Below are 12,786 nucleotides of genomic sequence, written 5' to 3'. Positions count from 1 at the left end.
GCCTTTCTTAAGACCAATGTGGCAAACCTCTGGTCAGAGAGGGCTCCTCCGTGGGTATTCTCCTGTAGGGGGTGGCTTTAGCCTTTCTTCCAGGAATGGGAGAGAGGAGGGCGTGTGAAGGATCTGCGCACACCGCACGGGCATCTCCCGGCTTATGCTACCCCGGTTCTGAAGGTGATCCGTGGGTGGGGTCTGGGAATGTGGGAGATCAGGACCATGCCGAGGAAATTCCTTGACAGGAGGGTCCTGTTGACCCATTTCCAGAAGCCTCTGGCCCTCAAGGATTGCCCAAGTCGGGATCTGGAGGGGGGGCTGAGGTTATTAAATTCTGCCCGGATCCCCCTGAAGTTTTGGGACTTGGCTTGGCGCTGCTTCCACGGGAGGCTGTATGTGAGGGGCAATTTGAAGTACAGGAATTCCGATGATCGGGGTTGTCCTCGTGAGGAATGCTGCAACGTGCTGGAAAGCATGGAGCACTTCCTCCTTCATTGCCCTTTCAATACAGGGGTCTACACCATGGTGGGTGCTTCCTTTAGGCTGGCCTCGGCTGGCTCGCCTCTCCTTTCCGGAGTGGGCATATGGAGCATTCGGGTACCTTGGTGGCCGAGTTCGGGGCACTTTATTCTTAGTCAGTTTAGTGGTTAGGTTTTACACATGGAATGCACGCTGTCTAGTGTCAACGCAGCAAAAGGTCCTCCCCGAGGAAGAGGTGGTTAGGAACATTCTGGGTGACCTTGGTAAAGTGCGCTCGCTGGATTTTGACAGGCTGGGCGCAAGGAGGGCTTCTCTCCTTTGGAGGGGTTTCTCCTTCAGTGTGCCCTAGGGACAGATAAACTGTGTTAATAATTTTTGTTCTCAGAGAGGGATTGTTAGTTAGGTATATAGGGGCAGTGTGTTTTAGGGACAGTCAGGGCCAGAATAGGGCGAGATAGGTAGGCACGAGGTGAGGTAGATAGGGCTTTAGGGACAGAGAGGGACAGGTAGGGACAGGTTTCTTTTATGTAGGGATATATATATATTTTTTTTATTATTTATTTATTTATTTTTTTACGTGAGTGATAGGAAGGGAGAGTTAGTTTCTCTTTTTTCTTTTAAAATGTAGGGAGAGTGCCTGTCTGTCCGGCTCCCGGTGGAGGGCTGTTACTTTTCACTTATAGCTTTTTGTTTTTCAGAAATATTAAGGTGTATGGGGCTCGCAAGCACCGAGCCATGGCTTAAAAGGTGTAATGTTGATAAGGTTTGTTTTGTATAATGTAATGTAATGATAGGTATAATAGTAACGTAATGTAATGATAGGTATAGTGATAGTGTAATATATGGAAATAACGTGTGGTGTTGGGACAGGAAAAAAAAAAAAAATAATAATAAAAAAAATATATATATATATATAAAAAATAGTGTATATAGAATTTTGTAAGTTCCCATTGTTTTTTTTTTTTAGCTATGTTTATGTTGAAGGGCGATGGACCGTGTTTTGAGTAGACTGTAGTATGTCTGGGTATATTCAATGTATGGTAATGCGGTCCCTGTCTCTTTTCTCTCCCCTTTCCACAAAAACACCGGAGCCTGAGAGGAGGCGGAGAGGAGGAGGGACAAAGAGAAAGACAAAGGAGCAGGAGCAAAGAGAGCGAGGGAGAGCGGAGAGCGGAACAGAGCCAAATATGGACTCAAAGGACTCATGGACTCTCATGGACTCTCGTGGACTCTCATGGACTCTCGCGCAACGAAATGGACTCTTATGGCCCTTGTGGACCCTGGACCGGCATCTGGGTAAAGTCTTGGATTCGGGTTTTGGACATTCATCAAGACATCTTGGTATGGTCTACCCTTTCCTTTAGTTTTGGACAGCTTAGCCTCTTTTTTTTGTTGACAAAAACTTTGTAATGTTATGGGGTGGGGATTAATGGATGTTGATGGCGTGTGTATAGGTTTTCTATTTTTATAATAAAAAAGAGTTCCAGCTCCAGTAGCGTCTACTAAAGCTGCTGCAGTTAAAAAGCTTTTATAAGGATCAAGATTGGTGGTCCGCCGCAAGGTGTGCTACCGCCAGTCCCAGCCCCTTTGCCTTGGGGCCCTCCCCGATGCTCTTGACTGAGTGTCTCGGGGGCCCGAAGCGTTTCCTTTGAAAAAATTAAGTGTCCAAAGCACAGGTGGTGTAACTTGCTTAACAGCTAGGCTACTCTGCTGACTAAAAGACACTGCTACTAGGCCCAAAGTATTGCCTGGGCTAGATGCAGTTAAAAATTTGTAATTAGATCTACAGGCGGTGTAGCTTGCTTAACAGCTGGGCTACTCCGCTGACTAGCAGACACTGCTACTAGGCCCAAAGTATTGCCTGGGCTAGATGCAGTTAAAAATTTGTAATTAGATCTACAGGCAGTGTAGCTTGTTTAACAGCTGGGCTACTCCGCTGACTAGCAGACATTGCAACTCGGCCCAAAGTATTGCCTGGGCTAGATGCAGTTAAAAATTTGTAATTAGATCTACAGGCGGTGTAGCTTGCTTAACAGCTGGGCTACTCCGCTGACTAGCAGACACTGCTACTAGGCCCAAAGTATTGCCTGGGCTAGATGCAGTTAAAAATTTGTAATTAGATCTACAGGCGGTGTAGCTTGCTTAACAGCTGGGCTACTCCGCTGACTAGCAGACACTGCTACTAGGCCCAAAGTATTGCCTGGGCTAGATGCAGTTAAAAATTTGTAATTAGATCTACAGGCGGTGTAGCTTGCTTAACAGCTGGGCTACTCCGCTGACTAGCAGACACTGCTACTAGGCCCAAAATATTGCCTGGGCTAGATGCAGTTAAAAATTTGTTATTAGATACAAAGGCGGTGTAGCTTGCTTCAGATGGGCTACTCCGCTGACTACGAGACACTGCTACTAGCCCAAAAGGATTTCCTGGGTTAGATGCAGTAAAAAATTGTTATTAGATACACAGGTGGTGTAGCTTGCTTCACAGCTGGGCTACTACGCTGACTAGCAGACACTGAAGCTTTGGAGCAGACCTCTGATTCCCAGGCTATAGTATGAGTAAACAGCTCTGCAGACTCAACCATTTGTGTTACCCCAAGTCATAGTGTATGTAGTTTCTTACGGTTAAAAGGGGGGGCGGAGCGACCCGACCCACCTGGAATTGACGATGCCAACGTCATGTAAAACACAGCAAGGGGACTCCAAAAAGAGTCTCCATTTTTTCAAAAAATTGTGGCACAGACACCACTTAAGTGGCATCAATTGCCCCAGAGTTGCTTAAAATGGTTGGTGAGGTCATTTTCCAAAATCCTCAAGCTTTTAGTCTCCCAAGGATGACACAGGAGTAGAAAAGTCCTTGCGGATCCATGATTTGTTCATCTTTATGAACGTGAGTCTGTCTACATTATCAGTGGAGAGCCGCGTGCGCTTATCTGTCAGCACACCACCAGCAGCGCTGAACACACGTTCAGAGAGAACGCTGGCTGCGGGGCATGATAAGATCTCCAAGGCGAGAGTGGCGAGCTCAGGCCATTTTTCCAGATTGGAAGCCCAAAATGAGCAAGGGTCCAGTGACAGTCATGGCTTCGATGTTCACTTGAAGATACTCCTGTACCATCCTCTCTAGGCGTTGACAATGTGTCAGACTTCATGTCTCCTGTGGCCTTGCAAAAGATGGTCTAAAAAATAGGTGAAACGATTCCACAAAATTGCTGTTACCAGCAGATGCGGTGTTACTGTTACGGTTTGATTGATGAAGACTCGACAGTCCCACGGTGGGCAAGTTAGAACTGTGAGATTCACTACGTCCACCACTGGTGTTTTGTGGAAAAGCAGATGTAAGATTCTGTAACAGTCTCTGCTGATACTCCTGCATGCGTGAATCCCTTTCTATGGCAGGAATTATTTCGGCAAATTTAGTTTTGTACCGGGGATCTAAGAGTGTGGCAACCTAGTAGTCAGGATTACTTCGAATTCTGACAATCCGAGGGTCATGTTGCAGGTAGTGCAGCAAGAAGGCACTCATGTGTCTTGCGCATCCAGGAGGACCAAGTCCTTGTTGTGTTGGTGGCGAGGTAAGAATCATGCTTCCTTCCTCTGCCCTCTCCCCCCAACCTCGCACAACAGAAATGTGATCAAGGTCTCCCTCATCTGATGAGTCTTCCATGCCCATCGCCAATTCATCCTCCACTTCTTCCTCGGCTCCTGCACCTTCCTCAACAGTTTGGCTGCTACCATGCGCCCTGGTTAATCCCTCTCCCCCACCCTCCCATGCCTGCCGCCTTGGTGCTGCCGACTGTCTGGACCTTGGAGATGTTATCCCTTCCGCATACGACTCCTCCTCTACTTCCTCCACCTCCTCTTGTCCCACCACCTGACTCCGAATACTGTTAAAAGTGTGCTCCAGCATGTAAATGACCGGAATAGTCATGCTGATAATGGCATCATCAGCACTAAACATCTTCGTCGCCATTTCAAAACTGTGCAGAAGGGTGCATAGGTCCCTGATCTGAGACCACTCCTGCAGCGTGATTTGCCCCACCTCTGGATCTCGTTGGCCCAGGCTATACGTCAGAACATATTACACCAGGGCTTGTTGGTGCTGCCACAGTCGCTGCAACATATGCAGAGTTGAATTCCATCGTGTTGGCACATCGCATTTTAGCCGGTGAACTGGCAGGCCCAGACTTCTGTAGAGATGTAAGTCGTTGAGCTGCGGAATGCGAACAGCGGAAGTGAGCACACAGCGACCGTGCCCTCTGCAGAAGGCCATCTAGTTCGGGATAGTGGGCTAAAAATTGCTGGACAACCAGGTTCAACACGTGAGCCATACAAGGCACGTGTGTGACATTGCCCCGGCGAAGGGCCGCACCCAGGTTTGCAGCATTGTCGCACACGGCCTTCCCTGGCTGCAGGTTCAGTGGAGACAACCATTCATGAAACTCGGTCTCCAGAGCTGACCACAACTCCTCAGCTGTGTGACTCACATTTCCTAGACATTTCAAAGTAAACACCGCCTGATGCCGTTGAGCCCTGCTGCCAGCATAGTAAGGAGGTGTGCAGGATTTCTTCTGCGCAGTTAGAAAGCGGGTGGCATTACCAGACAGGCTTTGGGTGCAGGTGGAGGACCGAGAGGAGGTTGAGGAGGCAGAAGCAGTGGAGGAACTTCTAGATAAAGAGGATTGACGCACAACTCGTGGGGACGGCAAGACTTGGACAGCAGCCTCTTGTCCTGCTGTCACCATAGTTATCCAGTGCCCAGTCAGCGACATCTAACGCCCCTGTCCATGCCTAGTTGTCCAAGTGTCTGTGGTGAAATGCACCCTGCAACACACAGAGTTTCTCAAGGAAGCGGTGATGTTGTGTGCGACATGCTGGTGTAGCGCAGGCACAGCTTTCTTTGAGAAGTAGTGGCGACTGGGCATCTGGTACTGGGGCACTGCGACGGACATAAGGTCTCGAAAATCCTCTGTGTCCACCAGGCGGAAAGGCAGCATTTCTGTAGCCAACAGCTTGCAGATGGTGAAATTCAACTTAGCTTTGTCATGGCTAGGAGGAAATGGTCTTTTACTTGTCCACATCTGAGGGACCGAGGGCTGGCTGTTGTGCCTAAACGGGGTTGAGTAGGGTGTCCCCGGCAAACTGCCGGTCTGTGAGGAAGATGCAGGCGGACATGTTATGTTGCCTTGATCCAAAGGTGGTGCTCTCGATGTCGGAGAGCGCTCAACACCAGCAGGTGTTTCCACTTCCAAATGAACTGACGACCTGCCAATCACACTGGCTGTTGCGGGTAAAGAGGTGGCAGGTCTGCGTCCAAAAACATGTGTGACTGCTGTCCCCCCAGTCACAGAGGATGAAGAGACCGCGGATGCACAAGATGGGGCAGATGGTGGTTGACCCGGCCCGCTAGGCCGCATTGTAGCACAGTGAGCTTCCCACTGCAACTTATGCTTCATATCCATGTGACTGTTCATGCATGAAGTACTCAAACTATGGATTTTTTGGCCTCTACTTAGCTTTTGGTGACAAATGTTACAGATAACATGAGTTGGGTCATCCTTTGCGATCTCAAAAAATGCCCAGGCTATGCAAGGCTTAGAGCCCATGCGAGCTGAAGAGCCACCATGACTTGTGGTCAGAGGCTGAGTTGTGGTTGAGGATGCAGTTGTTGACGTGCTTCCAGTACTCCGTCTCTGTCCAGGAAGGCGCAACCTAACCTCGTCATCACTAGCATCCTCCTCCACCTCCTCTGCTGACCTCATCGACTGGCTGTCTGTGGGTTGCCAGTAAGTGGGATCTCCAACCTCGTCATCATCACCCTGTGTGTTCTCACACCTGTCGTTCTCAGAGCCAACCTCTTCCTGCCCTGACCGAAAAGTTAAGTTGTCGCTCCAATCAGGTATCTGAGTCTCATCATCGTCTTCCTCACTGTCTCCACCTAACAGGAGTTACAGTTTGGGACCGAGGGTCTACATTATGCTCAGAACCTTCTTCATCTGGGCCTGGATCCGACTCCTAAACATTCTGGGCATAAGTGCAGATCATTTCCTCATCTGGATTCACAGAAGCTCTGGAGCCGACCTCTGATTCCCAGGCTATAGTATGAGTAAACAGCTCTGCAGACTCAACCATCTGTGTTACCCTATACTCAGACGGGCAGCTGGAGACTTGGGAGTTGTGAGGAAGCAAGTGCGATTGGAGTGACACCTCTGAGGACTGTAGTATTTGTGATGTTGAAGTTGAGGTGGAGGAGAGCCCACTTGAAGGAGCACTTGATATCCGTTGAAGCACCTGCTGTTTTTGTGCCTCATCTGGAATTTGTAGCGATGGGCATGTCCGTAAGAAAGGGATCATATCACATTGTCCACGAAAAGAAGTAGACATCTTAGTTTGGCTGTAAGATGGTCTTTCTTCTGCATATGTTACTGTTGCTTTACCACCTACCCCACGGACACAACCTTTTTTTCCCTTTCCAACACGCCTATTTCCCTTTCCAGAGCTGAGTAGCAAAACTGTGGTACTAGCCCAAAAGGATTGGCTGGGTTAGATGCAGTAAAACAATTTTATTAGATACACAGGCAGTGTAGCTTGCTTCACAGCTGGGCTACTCCAATGACTACGAGACACTGCTACTATGCCCAAAAGGATTTCCTGGGTTAGATGCAATAAAAAATTGTTATTAGATACACAGGTGGTGTAGCTTGCTTCAGATGGGCTACTCCACTGACTACCAGACACTGCTACTAGGCCCAAAAAGATTTCCTGGGTTAGATGCAGTAAAAAATTAGAATTAGATACACAAGCGGTGTAGCTTCCTTCACAGGTGGGCTACTCCGCTGACTACGAGACACTGCTACTAGGCCCAAAAAGATTTCCTGGGTTAGATGCAGAAAAAAAATTAGAATTAGATACACAGGCGGTGTAGCTTCCTTCACAGGTGGGCTACTCCGCTGACTACCAGACACTGCTACTATGCCCAAAAGGATTTACTGGGTTAGATGCAGAAAAAATTGTTATTAGATACACAGGTGGTGTAGCTTGCTTCAGATGGGCTACTCCACTGACTACCAGACACTGCTACTAGGCCCAAAAGGATTTCCTGGGTTAGATGAGTTAAAAAATTAGAATTAGATACACAGGCGGTGTAGCTTCCTTCATAGGTGGGCTACTCCGCTGACTACCAGACACTGCTACTATGCCCAAAATGATTTCCTGGGTTACATGCAGTAAAAATTTTTAATTAGATATACAGGCGGTGTAGCTTCCTTCACAGGTGGGCTACTCCGCTGACTACCAGACACTGCTACTAGGCCCAAAAATATCTCCTGGGTTAGATGCAGTAAAAAATTAGAATTAGATACACAGGCGGTGTAGCTTCCTTCACAGGTGGGCTACTCCGCTGACTATGAGATTCCGCTACTAGGCCCAAAAAGCTTTCCTGGGTTAGATGCAGTAAAAAATTAGAATTAGATACACAGGCAGTGTAGCTTCCTTCACAGGTGGGCTACTCCGCTGACTACGAGACACTGCTACTATGCCCAAAAGGATTTACTGGGTTAGATGCAGTAAAAAATTGTTATTAGATACACAGGTGGTGTAGCTTGCTTCAGATGGGCTACTCCACTGACTACCAGACACTGCTACCGGCCCAAAAGGATTGGCTGACTTAGATGCAGTAAAAAATCGGTATTAGATAAACAGGTGGTGTAGCTTGCAACGCAGATAGGCTACTCCAATGACTAACAGACACTGCTACAGGCCCAAAAGGATTGGCTGAGCTACATTTCTCCAAATGTTATGAAAAACACTTGCACAGCACTGGCACAGACCTGCCTGGCAAAAAGTGCTATGAACTGCTGTAACCTAGCCCTCTAAAGGGCTGCAATTAGAACTAGTCCCTACTCCCTAAACCTCTCTCTCTATGTAACTGGAAATTCGCTCGCAATTCACACAGATATACTGTATAGCGCCCACAGCAGTAGCGGTGCCATCTAACACGCAGCTGCAGCAGTGAGAAAATGGTGGCGATGGGGAAAATGGCTTGGTCTTATAGGGCAAGGACATGTGACATACACAGCCAATGACACATGCCCTTGCTTGTGTGAAAAAAAGCACTTCGCTCCGTGTGTGCGCTGCTGATAGGCTGACAGATTGCACCTCCCCACTGTAAATGCGGGAAAGAGAAAAAAAATGGAGATCTTCATTGTTCCTGCAGAGATCCATCCCCTGCCCCTCCCCCCGCCCACTCTACACTGAAATTGTCTATTAACATTGATAACAGTATTACTGTGAAAAAATCCAGTTACGCTTTTGGTGCACGAACAGTTATCGAACATAACCTCGAACAGCCGAATTATTTGCAAATCGTTCGAGTTCGTCGAATGGCTCGAACACCGCCCAAAACAGCTCGAATTTGAGATTGGCGAACAGTTTGAGTCGAGCACCACTCATCTCTATTCAGAAGCCTCTTTGATGTTTTAAGAGTTAGCAAGTTTGTATAAACTAATGGTCACATAGGGGTGTTGATATGTCATTAATACTTGAGGATCTCACCTCTGGGACTCAAATATCTGGATAAAAAAGGGTCCTGAGACCTCCCTACTACTGTTCAACAATTTAGATCAGTTGCTCTCCACATTGTAGTCTATAGGAGTTATGAAAATGGTTGAAGAAGTTGGAAACAGAACCTATCAAGCCTTCATGGCATATCTTGTGGATAAGACCTCAATTTTCATACAAAGATATTTGTTTAATCACCATCTGACTTGAAAGGGAGAATACAAACCCCTGAGCTTAAATGCTGCCTTTATGGAACCATTTTTTGAGTTTTGCTCTTCCACAATCAGAATCACTAGTTTCCCACAAATACTAAAGTCACTCTCATATGGATAATATGAGCACAATGCCTGGACATCTTGAGGTTCTACTGAAGCTGACTTAGATCATTCAATGATATTACATTAACCTAGCTCAATAAAACCATTGGAGGTTCATGCATTGTGGTCTGAGAAGATCTCCTACTGTCCAGGACACCGCTCTTCCCTTCCTGACAATGGGGGCTTCCCTTCTCCTTGCTCTCCTCAAGAATTCTAAGTTTTCTACTCCCCTTCTTGCTACTGTCCTTAAGGTACATCTGGTGTTACCTACAGAGCATATGCTTGCTGTTTCTTGACCTCTTAAAAAGTCAAACATCTTCCAAACCAATGTCCTGCCCATTGTGGATTTATAATGGATCCATTACCTGAGCAATAAGGTTCTTAAGTTCCTGTTCTCCAAACTTTTCCTATTACTGACAATCAGTCCAGTTTCTTGACTACAATTTTTAGTCTGCCACCAGCCATGACCTCCTACTTGTTACTCATATTAAAAGAACAATGTCAGCCCTGACCATTTGCCTATCCAAAACTGGTGTCATCTGTCTATCTCCACTTTGTCCTAGCTATCTATTCAGCGAGCAAGAACAGGGCTGCTGCATGAGACAAAATAAAAAAGAAAGTAAGACCTTGAGGATCGTCTATGATACCCGAAAGATATCTCTTTAAGTTGCAACCCTGGACAAATGGGAGAATTGAAAAGTTTGGCTGAGAGATACGACAATTCTGCTGTGTCTGTCAAGCAGGAGCGCGGTGGAAAGATAAGTAAGAATTAGTGTATGTAGCACTTGGTCGAGCTAATTAAATTGTCAGATAGGAGACTGGGAAGTAATCAATCTCGAGTAGAACTCAATGCAAGTCTAAATGCTTGGCTAGATTTTATATTTTCTTATGATGTATCTACAAGTCGGAGTCTAGTGGCCCTTGGGTTGTTTTCGAGAATTCTCATTTGGGTTTCGTCTCAGTATCTTCAGATTCGCAAAGTTTATGCAGTTACTTGTATAAAAGGTTGTGACAACAAGTGATTGTTAGAGGGCAATGAGTAGCTGCCTTCAAGGGCATAGATAGGGGGGCTTATTGGTCATGATGAGTCCTCCAGGGGCATAGATAGAGAGTAGAACGGGTCCTACACCCAGAGCAAACAGTGGCAAACAGGTCATGTGGGACAAAGTGGCACAGCTAAAGGCAGAGGAACGACTTGGGGTTCACCACAGGAGGGGCAAAACACAGTGGCCCACCAAAACGGGTTAACGCAGGTTTGCAACAAAGGATATGGACCTAAATATAGTGGACATCTCAGAAGATGACAATCTGATTACTGCATAAAATTCACTACACCAGGGCCAAAACTGATGGTACAGTGATCGAATAGTGGTAGATACCGGTTCAGAAGACTGTAAGTGATTACAGTACAGATATGTATGTCTGAGTGTCTATAAATTCAGTGGGGAAAATAAGTATTTGATACACTCCCAATTTTGCAAGTTTTCCCACCTACAAAGAATGGAGAGCTGGTTTTCTATTTTTTTTTAAGATTCTGTCTCCTACAGGTAAAGTGACCTACAATAAAAATTACAGATCTCTCCATTCTCAGTAGGTGGGAAAACTTGCAAAGTCGACAATGTATTAAAGACTTGTTTTCCCCACTGTATATATGTGTGTATACAGACAGAAGCAGAAAAAGGATAAGCAGGGACAGACACAGATGTCACACAATGGTGAGAACTTCTCCAATGGCAGCTGACCACAGAGGGGAAAGTTTTAGGCAGGTGTGGAAAAAATGCTGCAACATGAATGCTTTCATAACCAGAAGTGTTAATAGTTTATTTTAATCAATTAACAAAATGCAAAGAGAATGAAAAAAAGAGAAATGTAGATCCCCTAAGTATCTGATGACCACCCATCTCCTTCATCATCAGTATATGGTGACCCCCCGTTGCCTCCATCATCAGTATCTGGTGACCGCCCGTAAACTCCATCATCATTATCTGGTGACCGCCCGTCACCTCCATCTTCAATATCTGGTGATCGCCCGTCGCCTCCATCATCAGTATCTGGTGACCGCCCATCTCCTCCATCATCAGTATCTGGTAACCGCCCATCGCCTCCATCATCAGTACCTGGTGACCGCCCGTCACCTCCATCATCAGCACCTGGTGACCGCCCATCATCTCTATCATCAGTATCTGGTGACTGTCCGTCGCCTCCATCATCAGTATCTCGGGAACGTCCGTCACCTTCATTATCAGTATCTGGTGACCACCCGTCACCTCCATCATCAGTATCTGGTGACTTCCTATCGCCTCCATCATTATTATCTGGTGACCACCCGTCACCTCCATCATCAGTATCTGGTGACTTCCTATCGCCTCCATCATTATTATCTGGTGACGGTCTGTCGCCTTCATCTTCAGTATCTGGTGACCGCCCGTCACCTCCATCATCAGCACCTGGTGACCGCCCATCATCTCTATCATCAGTATCTGGTGACTGTCCGTCGCCTCCATCATCAGTATCTCGGGAACGTCCATCACCTTCATTATCAGTATCTGGTGACCACCCGTCACCTCCATCATCAGTATCTGGTGACTTCCTATCGCCTCCATCATTATTATCTGGTGACGGTCTGTCGCCTTCATCTTCAGTATCTGGTGACCGCCCGTCGCCTCCATCATCAGTATCTGGTGACCGCCCATAACCTCCATCATCAGTATCTGGTGACCACCCATCGTCTCCATCATCAGTATCTGGTGACTGCCCGTCGCCTCCATCATCAGTATCTCGGGAACGTCAGTCACCTTCATCATCGGTATCTGGTGACCACCCGTCACCTCCATCATCAGTATCTGGTGACTTCCTATCGCCTCCATCATTAGTATCTGGTGACGGTCTGTCGCCTTCACCATCAGTATCTGGTGACCGCCCGTCGTCTCCATCATCAGTATCTGGTGACCGCCGGTCACCTCCATCATCAGTATCTAGTGACCATTGTCACCTCCATCATCAGTATCTAGGGACCGCCCTTCTCCTCCATCATCAGTATCTAGTGACCACCCGTCACCTCCATCATCAGTATCTGGTGACCTCCCATCAACTCCATCATCAGTATCTGGTGACTGTCCATCGCCTCTATCATCAGTATCTGGTGACCGCCCATCAGCTCCATCATCAGTATCTGGTGACCTCCAGTAGCCTCCATCATCAGTACCTGATGACCGCCCGTCACCTCCATCATCAGTATCTCGTGACCGCCCGTCACTTCCATCATCAGTATCTGGTGACTGCCCGTTGCCTCCATCATCAGTATCTGGTGACCGCTGGTCACCTCCATCATCAGTATCTGGTGAGCGCCCGTCGCCTCCATTATCAGTATCTGTTGACAGCCTATCGCCTCCATCATCAGTATCTGGTGACCATTGTCACCTCCATCATCAGTATCTGG

The sequence above is a fragment of the Phyllobates terribilis genome, unplaced genomic scaffold (genome assembly GCF_046119375.1).
Source record: "Phyllobates terribilis strain yellow unplaced genomic scaffold, ASM4611937v1 Scaffold_4__5_contigs__length_816908805, whole genome shotgun sequence".
Classification (NCBI taxonomy): domain Eukaryota; kingdom Metazoa; phylum Chordata; class Amphibia; order Anura; family Dendrobatidae; genus Phyllobates; species Phyllobates terribilis.
This window is presented reverse-complemented; position numbering follows the sequence as displayed.